This window comes from Acomys minous, assembly GCF_964271855.1.
Source record: "Acomys minous genome assembly, chromosome: 10".
NCBI lineage: Eukaryota > Metazoa > Chordata > Mammalia > Rodentia > Muridae > Acomys > Acomys minous.
Genome location: NC_140491.1, coordinates 66,159,567 through 66,170,936, shown reverse-complemented (window position 1 = coordinate 66,170,936; position 11,370 = coordinate 66,159,567).

Sequence of the window (11,370 nt, the reverse complement as noted above, 5' to 3'; positions counted from 1 at the left end):
GTGTGTGTGTGTACAGAGGATCAAATTCAGGTCCTCATGCTTGCAAAGCAAGCCCATTACCTCCCGAACCATCAACGCAGCCCAACTGTGGCCTCTTGAACTGATAGGTTATTTGGCCTCTGACAACAATGTGAGGCTCTTCCTGCCCAGAGAAGGCAAAGAATTGGCCCAAGCCACATTTAGTGTGTTAGAGGTGTGTGTGTGTGTGTGTGTGTGAATCCTGCACCTCTCAGGTAAGAAGCTAAAGTGTGAAGGTAGGGGGTACTCTGTGCCTACATGCACTCATGTGCCCACGTGTGCACACACACACATATACCACCATGTGCACACACACACACACACACACACACACACACACACACACACACAGACCCCTGCTTTGCATGCGTCTTGTTTGCTAAACAAAACCAAGGCAATATCAGGGTTTCAGCTCCTTCTGCAGTGGGGCAGGGCGGGGCCAGGAGAAAGTTGAAGAGAAAAGAGAAAGCAGGCAAACAATTTCCCTCGGCTGAGGTTAAGGGTGGGCGAAGACAGGGGCAATCAGTTTCTTCATCCATTCAGTGCCCCCCCCCCGCAAGAAAACAACAAAAGGGGAAGGGACCATGGCAGCCTCAGAGCAGGGAGGGGGGCTGGCTCTCCATTTCATATCACAGACCAATGTGGGTATTGGCACAGGTACCAGGGCCCAGGCTGGGCTGGGCTGGGCTGGCTCTGTGCCCAGCTGCGAGTGGGGCTGTGGAGGATGGGTCTCACACAAGCAGCAGCCCAGGAGCTGAGGAAGCCTGGCCTGTGGTAGCTTTGCCCAGTGGGAGAACGGCTAACTCTGGAGTATCTATCATGACACCTCATGAGGCCGACTCAGTGGGCGTGGCGGGGCACTGCCCACCTACTGGAGTTTGAGGGATGATCTAGACCCTTGATCTCCACTTCTGTCGGTCCTAGCTTCCTATCTGGCCAGAGATCCCCACCACCTGTGCCGCTGAGTGAACTGAGAGACACCACCTGGCCCTGTGACAATCACCTGTCACTTCCATTTGCCGCAAGACTCTCTCAGAGAGGGTGGCTCTCACTCAAGGGTCACGCCGACATTTAGCAGCCAGGTCACAATCCAGATTTCCAATCCTACAGCTGCCCTTCCAGGCCTTGGCAGTCCCATTTCCCTAAAACATGGTATAGTGGGGACTCGGGAGTTGCTGAGTGTGGTGGGAGGGTGGGGGAATGGGTGAGAGAAGGCTACCAGCCCAAACTGCTCTGTGCAGGCCAGGGTGGGTATGGAGGGCGAGCCCATACCAGGGTGGTGTTGGTGAGTCCTCACAGAGGCTCAGTCAGCTCCTCAATGGAGAATATCCAAACGCATGCTTTGGGGCTGTAGAGATGGCTCAGTGGTTAGGAGCTGCTCTTTGCAGGGAACCAGAATTTGACTCACAACCACCAACAGCAGGGAGCTCACAACTGCTTATAACTCCATGGGCACTTGTGTATGCTCGTGCGCGCACATACACACACACACACACACACACACACACACACACACACACACTTAAAAATAAAAGAAATATTAGGGAGTAGAGTGTCATCTAAAATGTCTCCTTGGTTGGCTGCCTGGTCTGCACCCCTAGCACTGGACTCTGTCTTCCTTCTGAATGTGGGTGAAGCCTGGCCTGTGGCTCCAATGTAAATCACTGATAAGGATGGAAATGTTCCCCTAGGTCAGCTGAGGGCTGAGTTGGCCCCACGCTGCCTCTCTCTACCCCAAGCTAGAATGAGCTGGTTGGCTGGGAGCTGAAAGTGGAGAGATGTAGGAGTCCGTGCTACCTTTAAGATTGGAACAGCCAGCCAGGAGTAGGGGTGCATGCCTTTAATCCTAGTACTCCAGAGGCAGAGGCAGGTGGATTGCCTTGAGTTCAAGGCCAGCCTGCTCTACAAAGCGAGTCCAGGACAGCCAAGATAACATATGAAAATTCTGTCTCGAAAAACAAACAAACAAACAAAGATTGGAGCAGCCCAGAGCTGGAGAGATGACTCAGTGGTTAAGAGTGCCACCTGCTCTTTCAGAGGTCCTGAGTTCAATTCCCAGCAACCACATGGTGGCTCACAACCATCTATAATGAGATTTGATGCCTTCTTCTGCAGATAAAGAACTTATATACAAAAAAAAAAAGATTGGAACAGCCCGTGAGTATCCCTAAAGCCCAGGTGTAGTCCATCCGATCATCCAACTGGGCCCTAGCCCTTCCTCTTCATGGTGACCCCACTTTCATGGGTGACCCCAGTCCCTGGATTTAGACCCCTCACTCCACTCTGTCAGTGCCCTACACACCCTATGTGTACTCTCAGGTGAATGGTGGAGTTCCGGAGGGGAAGATCTGAAAAAGAGAAAGAATCTTGGCCCTCTGGGTACAAATACTGCCAAAGAACCCCTTGTCTGCGGGCCCGAAGACAGGAAATATGGACGTGACATGGGGTGCTATGCTTTGGAGGGTGACTGAGGTGGCAGGCACCACTGTGCCCCTCAAGGAGTGAAGAGTGTCCCAGGACAGAGGACAGGGAGGGACAGAGGACAGGGCTCTGGAGAATCAGGCTCTCCTGGGCCCTCTGGCCCCAAGCATTCCAGGAGACCAGCAGGGTTTCTCCACCACAGGCCTGGTGGCTCCTTCGTAGGAGCACGCTCTTCTTTCCCTCCTGTAACTCCACTCAGTCTCACCACGTCCCAGCTCAGGGGCCCCAGAAAAAGTTTTCAAACTCTGATCAACCCTTGACCCTATTCCATTGCTAGGGAGGCAATTCAAGAGAGACGAGGAGGCACAGAGCATGTGTGTCCATCCTGCCTGCCAAAGAAAGGAAAAAGCATTCCCAGGGCCCACAGGAACCAGCTGGCCGCATGGCTGGTGACGTACCTGTACACGGGCTGAGAGGGTGAGAGTGCTGTACAGGAACCGGTCTGAGGGCACCCCTAAGGTCTGAGGGGTGCTCCTAAGGTCTGAAGGGTGCCCCTGAGGCCTGAGGGGTGCCCCTAAGGTGTGAGGGGTGCTCCTAAGGTCTGAAGGGTGCCCCTAAGGTCTGAGGGGTGCCCCTAAGGTCTGAGGGGTGCCTCTAAGGTCTGAGTGGTGCCCCTAAGGTCCGAGGGGTGCCCCTAAGGCCTGAGTGGTGCCCCTAAGGTCTGAGGGCACCCCTAAGGTCTGAGTGGTGCCCCTAAAGTCTGAGGGGTACCCCTAAGGTCTGAGGGGTGCCCCTAAGGCTGCGCAGAAGCACAAGAAGCCAAGAGCATGACGCCAGCTGTCTTCAAAATGGCAGAGTTCTGTTTGTCTGCAGCCCTTTGTGCTCACAGCCTCTGAGCCTGCCAACCGAAGGTGGGACATTTATCGGGGGAGGAGGGGTTAAGGAAACTAAGCTGGCCATGCCCAGGTCTTTTCTCATTAGTTAAAAAAAAAAAAGATTTATTTATTTTTAATTTTACATGTAGTAGCCCCGCATGACTTTACATGCACGCATGACTTTACATGCAGGTGCCTGCCAAAGCCGGAGACGGCACTGGATCCCCTGGAACTGAAACTATGGAGAGTTGTGAGCCTGCCGTGTAGATGTGGGGGGGAGAGGGGGAGGGGAGGAGGCCAGGTGGGGGGGGGCGGGCAGGGCCTGAACCTGGGTCCCCTGCATGAGCAGTAAGTGCTCTTAACTGCACAGCCATCTCTCCAGCCCCCACTGCCCATTGTTTGTCATTATCCCTGAACAACACAATATAACAGTCACTTGGTCATGAAACAGTGGCTTAAAGTGTGAGGGGAAAACTGGGGGTCAGGGGAGGGGGACTGTGTAGAAAAAGTAGAACATATGTGAGGACAGTGTAGTATATATATATGTATATGTATATGTATATGAATATGTATATATAGCAAATATCAGGCCACCACATATGCTTATAACCCCAGGTCTGATGAGGTAGAGGCCAGAGGATCAGAAGTCCAAGCTACAAAGAGGGTCCAGTCAGCCTCCTGTATGAAAGATCTTAATCTCAAAAATTAAACAACAAAACAAAGCCAAAAATAAACACCAGGTCATTTTCTATGAGATGAGTATCCATGGTGACTCCAAAACCAATTCTCCACTGATACCCAGGGCCCATTGACCACTGTACTAAGGAAAGCCTGAGAAATGGAAGAGAAAGTAAATTTACAAAATCCACCCATTCACAAAGGAAATTCTTTCAAGCAAAAATGGTAGTTTTAAAACCAGTACAGAAGCCAGGCGTGGTGGCGCACACCTGTAATCCCAGCGCTCGGGAGGCAGAGGCAGGCGGATCACTGTGAGTTCGAGGCCAACCTGGTCTACAAAGTGAGTCTAGGACAGCCAAGGCTACACAGAGAAACCCTGTCTCGAAAAAACAAAACAAAACAAAAAACCAGTACAGAAGCCGGGCATGGTGCTGCACACCTGTAATCCCAGCAACCCGAGAGGCAGAGGCTGGTGGATCTCTGTGAATTCAAGGCCAGCTTGGCCTACAAAGCCAGTCTAGGGCAGCCAAGGCTACATAGAGAAACCTTGTCTTGAATCCTGTCCCCAAAGATATTAAAAAACCAGTACACAGCCGGGCATTGTGACACACGCCTTTAATCCCAGCACTTGGAAGGCAGAGGCAGGTGAATTGCTGTGAGTTTGAGGCCAGCCTGATCTACAAAGCAAGTCCAGGACAGCCAAGGCTACACAGAGAAAGCCTGTCTTGGAAAAAAAAAACCCAAAAAACAAAAACCAGCACACTTGGGCTGGACAGTTGCCTGGGCAACTAAAAGCAAGTGCATCTTCTAAAGTGGACCCAAGTTGGTCCCCAGCACCCATGTGGAGCAGCTCACAGTTCCTTGTAGCTCCAGTTTCCGGGAATCTCCTGTTTCTGGCACCTGCACATACTCCCCACACTGACTGACACAGACTTATGCATCATTTTTTAAAATCAACATTCAGAGCTGGGGAGATGGCTCAGTGGGTAAGCGCACACTAGCCGTTGGCTCTGCCAGAAGACTCGGATCCAACTCTCGGGACCCATGGCGGCTCACAACCATCTCTAACTCCAGTTTTGAGGCCTCTGAGAGCACTAGACACATGAGTAGTGCACAGACAGACAGACAGACGACAGACAAAGCACCCACACCCATTAAAAGAGATAAATAATTTTTTTTAACGAATCAGCATATGGCCTATGCTGCTGTTCTGTTTGTTATATACATACATAGAGGGAGGAACTATGTAGGGGTGTCCATGGGGGCCACTGCTGAGGGGAGGGTGTGTGTGTGTGTGTGTGTGTGTGTGTGTGTGTGTGTGTGTGTGTGTGTGTATGCATGCGCAGGCCCATGCATCCTATTTTTCTGCAACAGGCATGAATGATAACATTATCGTTGGTATTTTAAAAAAGACTCCCTCAGCTCAAATATAACTTGAGCTTTATATTTGAGGTTTACATTAATTTGAGGTTTGCCTTCCCCGCACCCCTTCTTCCCAAACCGCCAACCACCCCAGGCTCCTGTTACACCGGTATACACCTCCTTGGGGACAGGTTTCCTTTTGCATTAACCATGTTGGCTGGCTTGCCCCTGCCCCTGCCCCTGCCCCTGCCCCTGCCCCTGCCCCTGCCCCTGCCCCTACCCCTACCCCTACCCCTGCCCCTGCCCCTGCCCCTGCCCCTACCCCTGCCCCTGCCCCTGCCCCTGCCCCTACCCCTACCCCTGCCCCTGCCCCTGCCCCTGCCCCTGCCCGTGCCCCTGCCCCTGCCCCTGCCCCTGCCCCTGCCCCTACCCCTGCCCCTGCCCCTGCCCCTGCCCCTGCCTGTGCCCCTGCCCCTGCCCCTGCCCCTGCCCCTGCCCCTACCCCTGCCCGTGCCCCTGCCCCAGCACCAGCACCAGCACCAGCACCAGGAGGAACCTTCTAGCAGGTACTAGGTCCCTTCATTTGGAGCTGATGTCTACTTGTCCCTAGTAAATTTAGGTCCACAGGAGTCCCTGGCTCCTCGGCAGTTGGGACAGGATTTCCAAGGTAGAGCAGGGCCTTGGCTTAGGAACTGGGGTCCAGACAGTTAATTCTTCCCAGAACACATTGCGTTAATTTTGGAAGGGTGCCACCCCAGTGGCCCCTATAGAGATCTAGCTGGGGTTGGACCCTGCCAGAGCCAGGCAGGGCCTGTGGTTCTTGGGGACTGTGAGTGCACAAAGGCAAACTGGAGGGAAATCTGAGGCAGGACATGTTCTGACCCAGCCATGCTCAGGTTTGGCCTGATAAGTTTATCAGCCCATGCCGGCTGCCAACTGTCAGCAGGGAGCCTGGCAGTGGGCTGGGTGGGAAGACACTCCTGGGTCGATAGCACTTTCCAAGTGTTATCGGGGACATGGTGGCCCAAAGCGCGGGAAACGGGGGTAACAGGAGAGAGAGAGACTTCCAACCACTTTACCCAAAGGCAAGAGCTGGGAGGGAAAAAGAGGCCCCTGAGTTTCCTGGGGTCCTGACTACTGCTATGACACCATTAAACACAGCTGAGAATCAGTTCCAGGCATGCATAGGCTGAGGACCCTGTCACAGATATCCAGCAGGGGATAAGGCTGCTGTGTTTCCAGCTCTTGTGCATGTTCTAGAGCAAAAATTCTGTTTTCTAGAAGGTTCCAATGCCTCAGAACACATGCAGTAAAGCTTTTAAGAGCAGAGAACCTCAAGGCCTTACCATTCTTTGCCATGCAGGTAACAGCTGGACACCTTTTGCATTTTAGCAAAGCCACTAGACTGTCCAACCCAGTAGCTGTCACAATCCAGAAAGCCACAACCTTCCTGATATGTGCATCCCGGCCTGAGAGTTAAGACATTGAGCCTCAGAGTGAGTGTAGGTGACTGGGAAGAAAGACAGGGCCCTAGGAGACCAAGAAGCAGAGGAAGGGGCAGCAGAGTACTCAGAGATCATCCATCCCAACGTCTCTGTGGCTTTGAGGCCTACAGGAGAAAACCACTTGGGATGACGTCACTCCTAGTGCATCACCCAGAAGAGAGTTAGAGGTCCCAGTTGGGATTAGCTTTGAGTATGAATTTTTTTATGTCCCTTTCTCTACTTTCTTCTGGGGTTTCCATGGTTTTTATAACAGAAAGCATTTTTTTTCTTTTAGAGGATTCCAAAGAAAAGCTATTCTGCGACTCTGTGGTGTTGTTTTGTTTTGTTTTTAAAAAGATAGAAAGGGCTAGGGTGTGTGGCTCAGTTGGCATTGTGTTTGTTCAGCATGGTGGTCCGATCTCAGCATGGTGACGTTCACAGTGCTTGGGAGACAGAGGCAGGGGGATCAGGAATTCAGCGTTTTCCTCAACTATACAGTGAGTTTGAGGCACCTAGGCTGGAGACCCTGTCTCAAAGAAATAAATAAACAGGAAAGAAGAGAGGGAGGGAAGGAGGAAGGCAATAAAAGAAAAAGAAAGAAAGAATGAAAAATGAGGGAGGGAGGAAGGGAGGGAGGGAGGGAGGGAGGACAGAAGGCTCCTGCTGTGTTTCCTGCCCACTGGGACCAATCTGTACCTGCAGATCCCTTTCTCCCTAAACAAGGCCCAAGCAGGTGCTCAGGCTAAGCACGGACAAGCATGTCCAGGAGAGTCCTATATGAGAGCTGGAGCCAGGACCCTTACAAAAGCACAAAGACCATCTCGCTGAGTTGACTGTCACTCACTCAGCTCCATCATAGATTCTGTCACCCACCAGGAGCCTCCTAGGAAGAAAGGTCAGGTTCTTGGGATGCCAGGCCAACCATTTCAGCTTCTCCCCGGCAGGCACAGGATAAACAGAGCTGGTGAAAAGGAGGCGCAATGTGGGGTGAGGAGGGTGATGGGCAGGGTGGCTTGAGGAGGCCTCATCAAGAGCCCTGGGTGTGGAAGGACAGCCCTGGCCATGGATGTGGGATGGGCGCTAAGGCGTGCCGGCTGCTGGCATGGCTGGGCGGCTTAGCCAGGCGTTTCCTCGCCTTTGCGGCCTCTAGCATTCTGAACCTCCCACCTGTCTCCCCAGCATCCCAGAGACTGCCTTTTGCCATTGTTTTTTCTATTTGAAGCATAGTCTTGCTATGTCACCCAGGCTGGCATCAAAGTCATTATGTAGCCAGACTGGCTTCAAATTCTTTTTTTTTTTTTTTTTTTTTTAGGATTTATTTTAATTTTTTTTTTTTTTAGGATTTATTTATTATGTATACAGTGCACATCAGGTCACATTATAGATGGTTGTCAGCTACCATGTGGTTGCTGGGAATTGAACTCATGACCTCTGGAGGAGCAGTTAGTGCTTTTAACGTCCGAGCCATCTCTCCAGCCCCCTGGCTTCAAACTCTTGATCCTCCTGCCTCAGCCTGCTGCGTGCTGGGATGATGACAGGTGGGCAGCACCAGGCCCAGACCCTTCTGTCAACTTCTGTACGAGGGACTGAAGGGTGGAGGTGAAAATGGTGGGGAAGAGAAAGACAGTTTGCCTATATGAAAGAGACCACACCGTGGGGATACAGTGTAACTACCAGGACAATAGGAAAGTAACATTTGACGTTTCTGCTGCTCATCGCCTGCCTGGCATCACTGATAAGATGCTAACATCTAATAGTTCCCAGGAACTCACGTAGTGCCAAGCCATGGGACTAGAAATGCATTTAACAAGTTCTGAAGGGTGTTGCTATTACACCCATTTCCCCGGGTAGGAAAACTGAGGTCAGAGAGGCTAGAATCTTAACAACCACTTACGGATTCGTAGATGGTACACCATAGCCAGCACCTGCCAATGTGATGCTGGTCTCCGCTCTCTCTGTTCCCCCTACCCCAGGGATTCCCCACATCATATTGCTTTTCCCAATCACCCCTACCACAATGTAGACTCCAGGCAGCTCCTTTGCAGCTGCTCCCTTCCTTCTACCATTTGTGTCAGGTTTTCAGCATCTCCCATGAGGCAGTGGGGCACGGTAAGTGTGGTTGTCTGTATTATCCTTAGGAACAACTCTGGTTTGGGGGCACAGGCCCAACCTTCCAGTCCAGGCTGGGAGGACAGGTGGCACCCTGACATTGTATGATGATCCCAACCGTGACACACTCACTCCTCACCTGACCCTGCCACCAGCTGCAGCCACAGACGCCAGGCAGAAGCTCGGAGCTATTTCTGCCAAGGGTGACTTAGAACTTCCTCCCGGATCTCTTAAAAATAGAGGGGTTATCATGGTCCTCAGACCCCTTCCTCCACGTGGGGGAGTCTGACATGATTTCTGGGGAAGGCCTGGGCCCCTGGCCTCTCTGGGCTGCACAAGGACTTATCTCTGAGCTCAGTTGGGCAGCAGGAAGGGACCAAAGCGACCACTGTGGGCAGCTCTTCCTGTCCCCAAAGTCCCTTTTGGGAGCAGCAGGGGATGTGGCCACAGACTCAGGAGTGTCAGTCAACACTGCTCCCTCCGCCCCCTCAGGGCAGTGGTTTCACACTCGCCTTCAGGGAATCAGAAATACAACTAAGTAGAGAGTGTTCTGGGGGAGGCCCCGAGTACTGCCCCCTTGGACCATTCACTCTTTCTGCCCTTTCCCTAAGTCCAGTACCCCCCATCCCCACCCCCGCCACATCTGTGTGTGGCCCACTCAACCACCAGGTCCTGGAGAGGTTGCGGGAATCAGGCACTAGAAGCCAGGCAGCCATTTTGCAGCAAGTGTAGAGGAGAAACAAGTAGAGGGGCCTGGGAGGCAGGCAGGGCGCACCTTCCTTAGCCACCTCAGCAGCCAGGAGACCCTGGAGCCTGCCATCTCCTCTGAGCATTTGCTGACATCAGGCAGGTACCAGACTTTGAGAAGACAATGCCCCTCGCAAGCTGGAGAGACCCTAAGATATCCAGGGGTGCTGAGAGACCAAAGGAGTTGCTAAGCTTAGCCCCCAAGAGTCAGGGAAGTGTTGTTTTCTGGAAGAGGGTGGCTGGCCTTCAGTGGAGGCTGGCTGCCCCTGCTCTTCCTACCTGAGAGGCTTGGCCCAGCACTACCCTGCAGGGCCTCATGCAGTCACCATATACTAAAAGTGACCTAGTGTAACCCACCATGACAACCGTCACTGTCCAGAGACAATCACAGGGTGCAGAGACACTTGGAAGGCATCCATGGCCCCACTGAGGCCTGGGCCCTGTCCTAGCGGCCTCAGAAGCAAAGCTTCAGGATTCTGGCCTCAGCCTCCTCAGGTCAGCTCTACAGAAGGCGTCAATCTTAGCTAGAAACTGTCAGCTCTGGGTTTCCTCCCACTGGCTCCCCTCAGCCGGGCCTCAGACTTATCAGAGCCCTCCAGCTGCCTAGACCCCCCAACCCCCTGCAAACCACCTCCTTGGCATGACTCAGCAAATCTTCCCCCTCCCCCTCCCCCCTTCCAAAGCAGGAGAAAACAAGGATGAAAAAAAAAATCACAATGTCAGATTACAAAGCCCCCAACTGTAGGACAGGCCCTTGGCTGAAAGATAAGGGTTTGCCCTAGGACCCAAACCCCCTGAGCAGATAAGCTGACTCCCAGCTCCCTGGGCTGCTGCAAGTACAAGCTGAGACTTCTGGGAGTGGAGACAGAGCGGTTGGGTGGCCCTTGGTGACCCTGCAAGCTGCTAGAGACCCAAGGCTCTGTCACTACCCAGTGAGCAAAGAGGAAGCCCCGTGGTGTTGCCATCCACCCCCACTCCACAGGGCAAGAAAGAGAAGGGCGGGGGCCTTTCCAGAAAGTTCGAAGGGAGGGTACCCCACAAATGTCCTCAGATAGGGTGTGGGTGGCCCTATACCAGCTCAGCCTGCAAACTGTGCTCTCTGCAGGACCTTGGTCTCGGTCTCTCTGGGCAGTTTAGCAGCTACTGTGCTGAAGAAGTGAGGGCCTGGCCTTGAGGGAGCAGGCTGGTAGCATGCAGGCTGGGAAAGCCATTCTCAGCCTGGAGAGGCTGTGGGGTTCTTTGGAGGATGGGGTGAGGCTGGAGGTGGCTCCCAGGTCAGCTGTGATAGCCCTGGAGTTCTCGGGGGGGAGGGGGGGTCCTGGATTTCCATGCTAGAGTCAGCCACTGGGGATGTCAGGAGACCCTCTGATCATGAGCAGGAAGCTGGACAGAGCCAGCCTTCCAGCCTTCCACCACCAGCAGGAGAGCTGGGACGTTGGACTCTGTGCTGTCACCCTAAAGCTCATCTCAAAACAAGGGCTGTGTTCCGGGAGCTAAGATGCCCACAGCAAGAAGGAACGGACGTTGCTTGGGAATAAAGCTTAGCACAAGGTTTGTGTGCAGAGCACGAGGGCCACTTATCCAATGTCCTAAGCCTAAGGACTCTCCTGCTGTAGCTGGGGAAGCTTGCCCAGGTCATAGTCAGGCCCCCATCAGGCTTGGCCTTGGTTTCTAGG